The following is a 10,316-nucleotide window of genomic DNA, read 5'->3' on the forward strand; positions in this document are numbered from 1 at the left end:
TAATAGGTATGGGCGGCATGTATATACCTACCCATAGAGAACAGTGGGCTCTCACGAGCGTATATATACGCAACTAAATTGACCCTGCTGCATTCTTTTTTGTGCTCGCATATTACAGAATTCCAGCTTGCAAATGTGATCGGAACTGCGTAAGGCCTTATAATTGCCGACGAATTACTGTGTATCACATCGGCGAACAGCGCACACGTAATACGCAGAAATCACACGTTCGTGTGCACCCGGCCTCAGGTTTTTGAGCCAAAGCCACAATTGGATGTGCAGGTGATGGAAGTATACAGAATGATGTCCGTTGTTCTTCCTGCTGGATCCATTTTGGCGCAAAAAACAAATGAGAAACTGCAGCTTCGAAAAACAAAAAGCCGCTGTAAACCAAACTAACAGAGATGGAGGAGAGACGTTTAGTCACAGCCGTCATCCATAGGACGTCACACCACGCAGCAGGACTAACTATATGGTTTTACTTTGTAGATCCTCAGTCATCAGATGCCGCTAAAACAAGATGGCGACCGGCATTGTGGGATTTGTGCTCGGAGTTGTGTTTCTTATAGTCGGCGCAGTCATCTACCTGAGAGGAAGAAAAGGTAACGATAAACTCGTACAAATATGCATAACAATATCAGTAATAAGAAGAACAGGCAAAAACCGCTCATGTACATTTTATTTTTTAGTGCAAACGTGATTCGGCGGCCATCAGAACGAACGTGAGTTGTTTGTATTTTATATTTGTAAATGCTGGTTTTACTTATTCTGTACCAATAATCTACAATTATCTCCTTATTAATGTACAAAGATGAAGAATATTATGCTGTCTGTGCGTGCGGCAGCTGTTGTTAGGCTGGCCGCACTCCCATCAGCTGCCCCACCTGTCTGTAACGGCCACAAATGCAGTCTCCTTGTGCTGCGATCGCCATGTGTTATTCCCCCGTGACCAGCCCGGATTACTCCCATCAGCCGCTGTAACAGAGCTCAGTCTAGTTCCGCTGTCAGTGGCTACACAAGGCACAACTACAGGGAAGTAACCCAGAAGTGTATTCTCAGCGGGCAGAAAGATACAGAGACTGGACTCCGCCACAACTGCAGTTGGGTTTCCGTTCGCCTGCCCCATTATGGGAGGGAAATGGAGTCATTCAGAGCATGGATTGTCCTGTGACTTATCTGAATGGCGCTTGACGGAACTCATTGACTACAGCAGGGTCCGTCCGGCTTCTGTTCAGCCTTCAAGCGTTTTCCTGGGCAAAGTAGAGCAGTATGCGGCAGTATTTCATCTGTTTCTGGGCACAAACGCACAGTACTGGGAATATAGGCCGGCAGATGAGTTCAACCAAGGAGCCCAATTCCGACTAGACACGAACACCGAGGGGCAGCAGACAAGGACAATGCTTACACTCAGTACTAGGGGCAAGAAACCACAGACCGGGAGTACTGAATGAACAGGAGTGTCACAGCTGTCAGTATCAGCCGCACAGACTGCTGTGACAAACAATATTTAATGGGAGGCTAGGAAATAGCAACTTTTCCCTAAAGAGGAGGCTGAACAAAGTGGTCAGCTGATCTGGTCCAGCGGTGGGAACATGGCAACGGTCCAACAACTTATATGGGAGAAAGTAACGATGCAAAAGCAGTCCTGCTGATCATGACCGGCGGCCGGCACAGCGGGACACATGTACATATATACACTGAAACCAAACAGTACCTAAAGTGTTTACTGACCACGAAATGATCATGTTCTCCCATCTGATGAAGCACTATGAGGGTATGTTCACACGGGGGGGGGGGGGGGGGGAATGATGTGGAAAATTCTGCCGAATATCCTGCAACATTTTCACATCCAAAATAGAGTCACAATCTGCACCATTATGCTGGTATGAGTCCACATCAGCTGTGGATTTCAGCATATACACCTCACCCCACAATGCTTGTACTGTCAGCGCCCAGCAGCCTCCAGCGGACACTGATGCCACTTCCACATTACCTGACTAGTGGCTCAGCGCTCCCTAGAGGCTGCCGGCTGTCTGTGCACACTCGATGTGAGGGAATCGTCTGCTGAAATCTGCAGCATTTCTGTCCTGTGTGAACATTTCCCTAGAGAGTGATACAAACTAGTGGGATAATACATAGCGGAAAACACCCCAGAACAGCCGTCTGTGGATGGATTCTGGCTTGGTTTTCAATTCTCAGTCATTGTTACAAGGCTTGTATAAAGAGTCTAACATTGACTTGCAGGAATGCTGCCTTCCAGTAGGTGGCGCTGCACAGGTATTGTTCAATCTTCCGTACTTGCAGGAAAAAAATAGTTACGGTCTGTAGTCTGTAACCATGGAGACACATAGATCTGCATAGGAGACAGAACAGTAGTAGATTTGTAGTGAAAACTAACTGCAAGTAGCATTGTTCTTCCTGCTGCGGCGGCGCTGGGTCAGATTACGGGACACGTCGTTCATCCGCAGTTATTACTATTATTTAGTCTTTGATTTTGTTACGGCAAAAATATATGGCCGTTTAGGGAAAGTGGAGTGTACCTTGTGAATGACGTCATATGACCCATGCTACGGCGATAGCCTGATGAGGGACAGCAGAGTGTACCCTGCGACTGAAGTCCAGGTAACCCGTGCAGTAGGGCTGCCACACCAAAACTTCAGTACATCATATGACGGAGGAATTAAATGACAGAGCCCATACAGTTATGGATTCATCAAAGTAATTCCCAACAAATCGATGTTGGGCTTCTTTATTTATAGCCCCCTTACATAGGGGTCACCTGGACTTCAGTCACAGGGTACACTCTGCTGTCCCTCATCAGGCTATCGCCGTAGCATGGGTCATATGACGTCATTCACAAGGTACACTCCGCTTTCCCTAGACGGCCATATATTTTTGCCGTAACAGCTTTCTACTGAATCACTTTGTGTCGCCTCTAATCTGTAATTTCATCTTCACCATAAATGTGAACTGAAGGGTTAATACGCTTTGTTTTTTGTTCTTACAGGCTTTTTGCCGCAGTAATCTGAACTGAAGCTGCTGTGATCCGACTCTCAACTTCTATCGCCTAGTGGAGTCACCTGACGTCCAGCGCAAGCTTTTCACTAATGTGTAGGGAGCTGTACATACGCCGCGCAGCGCCGCCGCTCTGAAATAAGTGCAAGTTATGTTATGTTTGTGCTGTTAGTAAATTACTCGTCTGATTGGGGGTCGTGGAGCTTTTTTATTTTATGTACAATATTATTTTCTGTAATTTGCGCTGAAGGTACGTAGCGAGTGTACAGGCGGCATCGGGGGAAGAGCCGCCTGACGTCCCTTCACTTCATAAATCCGCTGCAGTCCTTATATTGGAAGGAGTGTGCTACAGAACAATTCTACAGAGCTGCATGTAAGCCTATCTATGTAGACAAACAGTAGTCAGGCCGGTTACACATCTGTATACGAGGCCTAATACAGAGCCTGAGATACAACCATGGGGCGGATTCACACGAGCAGCCATGCTCGCTGGCACGGAGTGTAGTGGGCCTGAACGGGGGAGTTTCTTCCCTTTACCAGCTTTTCAAACTCCGGGCCAGCATGCAGGAGCTGCAGTAAGACCGCTGCCCCCCCATCCTCCCGCATGATGTATTCACTACAGGACAAGTGCCGTCTCTTCTCGGACGTACAATTAACGGGTGAGACTCCTGCTAGTGAAAACAAAAGCGCTGAAATCAGTGGTTTTGTTTTGTCCCGTTAAGTGGCCGTAATTATCATGGCCACATAACGAGATAAGGCCCCGTTCATCTGAACCCGTCCTACAGGAACACGCAAGGCTGGTATTTTTTCCATCCAGTTTGCAGGGGAAAAAAATCCAATGAAAATGGCCCGATTCATTTGTTTGGCTGTATGCTCACGGGCGTTCTAGTTACTCAAGTAAAACAAGTGCATGTAGTCATTAAAACAAACCTCCTCTTCAACAGAGAAACCAGGTTCACCAGCATCGAAACACACGGAGCGCTAGCACCATCTGTAAGCCCAATGCCTGCTGTTATTAGAGAATAAAGTGTTTTTTACACCTTAGACCCGACATTTTGTTTCACTGCTTGCTAAAAACAATCGCAGTATGCCGTATTCGTGACTGATTTTCCGGCAAGAATACAGATGTCCCAGTGCGACATCCCACACGTCAGACAGCCGGCGGACGGTGATTTTCGCGTGTTCTCCACAAGCTGTGCCTGAGAAAACCAGGTGTAACTATTTTCAGTTGATGTTCCTGTCCCCTTACTGTCAGATGAGCACATGGTGGCCCGCCTGACCTGGACTCACCGCAGCCTCAGGATCTACGACGATGTGAGACCAGTAGACCAGCGGTCGGGCCAGAACATGCGCCATAGTACGCTCCCCTTCAGCAGGAGGCGTTACCCTTATTAGACGCCGCTCTAAGAACATTAGTATCTGTGTGCAGCGGCTTGTCTATGAACAAGAGAAGTGATTACAGGCGCCACAACGGATAATCTCAACCCGTCACCTCGGTGATTCCTCATGTGCCTCCCCCATGGGAGCATCTGTAATACTAGATACTTGTGTCGTTTCTAAGAGCTCTCTGTTCCTCTGTTATTCCTCCTGAACATTTATGAATACATTGACATCTGGGCGTTACTATTCCTCCTGTCAAAGGGGTGTGGGCACTAATTGGACAATACCAGAGTTACAGGAAGTCCCCAGGTGGAGACAGCCAGATGCATATATCTTTATTACTCCCCAAATCCGCACCATTCACAACCTGATTGGTTGTTTGGATTTACTCATTCCCGTGTTTGGATTTACTCATTCCCGGTGATTGGTTATTTGGTTTGGCTGATTCATGGTGATTGGTTATTTGGTTTGGCTGATTCATGGTGATTGGTTATTATGTTTGGCTGATTCAGAATGATTGGTTGTTTAGGTTGGCTCATGTAGAAGTGGGGAGTAAAAGGCTAATATGCCACCCAGATGTCTGTTTATTCAGAATGTTCTGCGAGCAATAACAGAGGAATCGGAGAAAAGTTCCAGAATAGTTACTTGTTGGGCCGTACAAGTATTTACTAAGCAGAGCAGTCAGGGGGGTGGCGGGTTCTGTCTAACTTAGAGGGGTTCTCTTGGAAAATACATTTTATCAAAACAGTTTTGAGCCTGGAAAACAACAGAATGCATACTGACCGTCCCCCGTTCCGCCGCTGCTGCTGTTTCACCGGTCCCCATTGGTCGACCTCTCCTGATGCAGGGAGCCGGCAGTGACATCGCCAACGAAAGGGCCATGTGACCGCTGCAGCCAATCACTGGCTCCCTTCAGCCGGTGAATATCTGCGGTAGTCACATGACCCCATCATCTGCTTCTGGAAGTGAAGTGCAGCGGGGTGGGCGAGAGTGAGTATTTCCCCAGATCACCCTTAAATATAAGTCTGTTTCATGAGATTATTGCAGACGTGCCACGCAGAATGAAATAAACTTGGTTTCTAAACTTTGGAATTGTCTGTTATTATTGGGCTGTTCCCGGATGGTCGTCTACGAGTTGCGCCTGAGTTTCTTCAGTGTAAAGAAGATCGGACGTCGTCTCTGTTAGTGTCATGGATCCCGTTCGCTGCAGGCCCCACTGCCGTCTATAGGACCGGCACAATGGCCGCTGATCCATGTGGAAACCATCTGTCTCAACAGCCTCACCGACTGTAATGTGGCATCCGCGGCCCGACAATACAGCCATCTAATGGGCTCTTCTAGGGGGTTATGATGGATCTAATAACATTAGGACCTCTGTGTGATACCCTAATAATATCCTACTAGTGGGGGCATCTACAGAACACCCCAACAAATGGACACATGGGGGGGGCAGCACTTTCTGGGTCTATGCAGTGACATGGTGAATCACATGATCTCAGCAAGTCATTAAGGTCAGATTTGACGTCTCTCACCAGTTTTATAATTACATTAATTGCGCACTGAGCATCTTGTAACCCTCGCCCACCCCCTTCCTCACATTCATCATAACAAGTACCCGAGGAGTTCCCTAAATATGGTGATGAACGCCGTCATTTTCAATGTGTTTTTGCTAGAAGACATGAATACATTTCCAGATCTACCCCCTATTCCATCCGGGCTCCCTCTGATGCGGGACGTTACCCACGTCTTACGAGCTGCTGCCTGACACTGGGTGCTACGGGTCAGTTTGCTGTCCATTTAGGGGGTTTTCACACAAGTGGGACGCTGCTCCTGGGGGAGGGACGCCTCTTCGTTCCTGCTACCCCGGCTCCTTGCTGAGGCTACAGATGGTCGGAGGAGGGGGCAGACTGGAACCCTAATATCCAGACATTGGGGTCTATGCAGATAAAATGCTAAATGAAAACACAGTACTCGTACATCGGTCTCACGTCCAGCGGCTCCCGTTTATCAACATGGCCTAGCAGGAAGACGGCCTGTTGCCCCGAGCAACCAATGGTAGCGTACTGTTCATTTTTATTGAATTTTAGAAGTGAAAGCTGCGCTGTGATTGGTTGCTCTGGAGAACAGACCATCTCCTGCTGGTCCGTGTTGATAACTCTGCACTAGTGCGTTTTCTTCTGTTTTTGGATTAAAGGACCCCTTTTTTCTGGTAATATTTCTTAATTTTAGGGTGCCTACACACTAGCGATATTTTTTCTAGCGATGCGAGATCGAGTTCCTCACAGCGCAGAGAAAACTGCAATATCGCTCATTGCTTTCAATGGGGCCAGCGGCAGCCCACTGAAAACAGAAGGAGTACATCACGGATGTCTGCCACAGCTGTGACAGCTGTGGCAGAGGATTCCTTCATCCCTGTGTTCCCCGCGGGGATGAAGGAATCCTCTGTCACAGCCGTGGCAGAAGTCCAAAATGTACTCCCTGTTTTTCAATGGGGCTGTCGCTGCTGCCGGCCCCGTTGAAAACAATGAACGATATTGCAGAGTTTTTCTCTGCGCTGCGAGATTTAAGAATAAAAATCACAAATGAGTATGAATCATTGAAAATCATTGGTTTCATAATCATCGCTCTCACGTCGCAAGAAAAAATATCACTAGTGGGTAGGCACCCTTAAGAGAAAATAAAACCCTCTGTGGCCAGAAGTTCCTGGAGCCGCGAGGTAGCGGGGAGTACTAACACACTACGAGCCGGGTGTGCTGCAGCGTTTCCTGCACTGTTTTGGTATCCATGGTGATTTGCTGTTTTTTAAACCTTCTTGCTCCAGCCATGGCATATTTGTTTTCAGGCGCTTTCTCACAGTTTTTTCTAGGGGGGAAAAAAAACTGAAAAAACTATGGAGACTGCAAAGAGCAGAAAATACCTGAATTCTGCAACTACCTTAAATGTTCAACCGTTATCCCTGATGATTAATGAGGGATATACAGGAAGGCAGGTAAAGGGGTTCATTCTGTGCGGCCCCTGACTCTTCAGAACTCCAATGGAGTGCGATACAGTAATGGAGTCTTTACTCTACAGGAGGCACTGAGCTTAGAAGTTACAGTCATCAGATGCAGGTGTGGGGGTTGCTACTAGCAACAGTATCTTGTCAGGGCTCACAGCTTTGTGGTTACAGTTTCTCTGTACGAGGGCACACAGCTTGATGTTTACAGTCTCTCTGTACGAGGGCACACAGCTTGGTGGTTACAGCGACGCATGAAGAGAGCAGGGGCAGCCACTAACAACAGGCTACTAGGTTGGATGATAACAGTCCGCAACGTTGGCTGGACCCAACTCAGACTCGCCGAGTTATACCAGATTTCCAATTTCCAGCAACCACCTCTCAGGAGCACTCCTACCGTGAGGAATATTGTGCCTTCTGCCTCAGGCGATGCCTCCCAGTGGAAAGGGTGGTGGTGGTGCAGCAGACTAAAACGCTTAAAGCAACCCTGTGGGCCTGAAGAATCAAAGATGGCTGGACCGCTTCCCTGACTACCTGATGCACACTGCGTATTAGTATATATCGGTAATCTGAGACTATATGCTGCTCTGACTGGCCAGCACGGCCCATGTGGTCAGCACTGGTCAATCACAGCAGGTGTAGAGTCTTAGGGCGCCCACCCACTGGCGATTTTTTTCCCCTGCGAAATTCGCAGCATTTTTTTCTCTGCAGGGGTCTATGGGACTTGTAATGTTAAAATCGCGATCGCGCAAAATCGCGATTTCGCGGTAAATTGCGATTTTGCGCGATCGCGATTTTAACATTACAAGTCCCATAGACCCCTGCAGAGAAAAAAATGCTGCGAATTTCGCAGGGAAAAAAAATCGCCAGTGGGTGGGCGCCCTTAGACTAATGATATATACTAATACACAGGGTGAATCATGTAGTCAGAGAAGCTGCTGCGGCCATCTTTGTCCAGGTGTGGAGGGTCGCTTAAAAGGAGTTGTCTGAGTTATAGCTTACAGGTAATATCCCTTCTGCATGAAGTAGAATAACATAGTGATGTACTGACGTGGGGGGGCGTGGCTAGCCATGGAAGCGTAAGGTCGCAGGCTCCGGAGCTCCGCCGCCGCTAGCCTCCAAAAAACGGGGAATCATCCTGATACCGAAACCCACGAAGTATGACAAGGGTAGGGAAGAGAAGGGGGAGCCAGCCGCAGCACCGCGGTCCTCCCATCAGCAGTTACCTGAACGGAGCGAGCGCCGGGACTCAGCGGGACCCCGCCGGCGCACACGTGGAGCCGGCTCCGCAGCCCCGGAGAGAGGAAGAAGTGCCCTCACCTGCAGTAGCGGCAGACACGAGGAGGACGCCGTCGCCAGGCAACCAGGGGCTGCAGAAGCTTCGGAGAGAGGAGAAGGGCTCCCCGATGCCGGGCGCTGCGGGAGCGCCGACAAGCCTGACCAACATGGCGCCGGGTCCCCACAGAAAGCCCGCCAGCGAGGCTGAGGCGCCGGACCCGGCTGAAGAGGGGACAGAGTGCAGCACAGACACCCTCATACCCCAGTACAGGGAAGAGGAACTTACCCCATGGCAGGACCGGGGAGCAGAAGATCCACATGCGGAGCCAGTGAACGGAGGAAGATCCCCCCCCCCCTCTCCCCCAAACAACATGGCGCCGAGACACCACGAGGTGAAGGGATCCTGGTATGCAACAAACGCGCTTACGCTTCTCCCAGGAGGGACAACTTTGAAGGTCAGTAAGGGGAAGGGGGCAGCAGACCCTGGGACACCACAGGAGAAACAAGCTAGACCAATATACTGCACAGGGAGAAAAGGAGAGGCTGCAACACCCAACCTGGGGCACGACAGCAGGGGACAGCCGCAGTCTAGAGGTACCGAGGCAGAAGTCTCCACACGACACACAAAAGACAAGGCAGCCCACACTACAGGAGAAGAAGAGGGCCCCCGACCCCCCCGCACTAGCCAGTCACCAACCGGCCCTTACCTCACACCGCCGCCGACAACGACGACCCCTGACAACCCATTAACACCGCCTGCAGATGACTCTCAAACATTGCAAGCCCTGTGGGTCATGATTCGTGCGTTACCCACCAAGACAGACCTCGAGACGCAACTGCGACGCATTGAAGAAAAGCATGACAAAGCTATCGCGACAGTCAGTCACTCTGTACAGGCACTCACAGAGCGGGTGGCGGCCCTTGAGGAAAACCCAGAGGTCTCGACATCGGACTTTCAACAACTTTCTCTAACAATAGAAAGACAGCAAAGACAGATTAGAGACCTGACCTTTCATCTCGACGACATCGAGAACAGGGGGCGCCGCAACAACTTAAAGCTGCGAGGCCTGCCAGAAGACGTTCCCCCAGATGCGCTGCATGACTGCGTCACGGCCATCTTCAATAAATTAATGCAGCGCCCGGAGGACCGCATAATAGAATTGGACAGGGTCCACAGGACGCTAGGAGGCAGAACACGGAACGCCAATATGCCGAGGGACGTAATATGCCGGGTGCATTTCTACAGGCAGAAAGAAGAAATCCAAAGGCTGGCGTGGGAAAGAGGACCGATCAAATTCAAGGGAGCGGAGATCACCATCTTGCCTGACGTCTCCAGGCTGACTCTCAACAGCAGGAGATTGATCCGTCCCTTGCTCGAGGCAGCACGCAGAGCAGACGCCACATATAAATGGGGACATCCCTTCCATTTGATCCTACGAAAAAGAGGGCGCATCTTTACGGTCAGATCCCCGTCAGACCTAGAAGGGGCGTTCAGATTCCTGGAGGTCCCAGCGGTGCCAATACCGGACTGGACCGAACCGATGGACTTTGCCCCCGCAATCCCCTGAGCAAAAGAGTCCCCCAGGAGGAGCCAGCCATGGAATTTGAGTGATACACCACATTTACAGAGCGTGGGTCTCACTGGTTA

The 10,316-nt window shown here is 49.7% G+C and overlaps 1 protein-coding gene and 1 pseudogene across 1 annotated transcript in view; both read left to right on the plus strand.

Annotated features, from left to right (window-relative positions):
* Window positions 1–3,211, plus strand: part of LOC136580606 (H-2 class II histocompatibility antigen, E-S beta chain-like) — a 474,076-nt gene extending 470,865 nt beyond the window's left edge. Inside the window, exon 7 of the transcript XR_010786989.1 lies at window positions 3,098–3,211. The gene's annotated coding sequence lies outside the window, so the exon portion shown is untranslated. The remainder of the gene's footprint in view (window positions 1–3,097) is intronic.
* The window catches only part of LOC136581086 (class II histocompatibility antigen, B-L beta chain-like), a 73,209-nt pseudogene extending 68,799 nt beyond the window's left edge, over window positions 1–4,410 (plus strand).
* Window positions 4,411–10,316: the final 5,906 nt, after the last annotated feature.

This window comes from Eleutherodactylus coqui, chromosome 10 (assembly GCF_035609145.1).
Source record: "Eleutherodactylus coqui strain aEleCoq1 chromosome 10, aEleCoq1.hap1, whole genome shotgun sequence".
Lineage (NCBI taxonomy): Eukaryota > Metazoa > Chordata > Amphibia > Anura > Eleutherodactylidae > Eleutherodactylus > Eleutherodactylus coqui.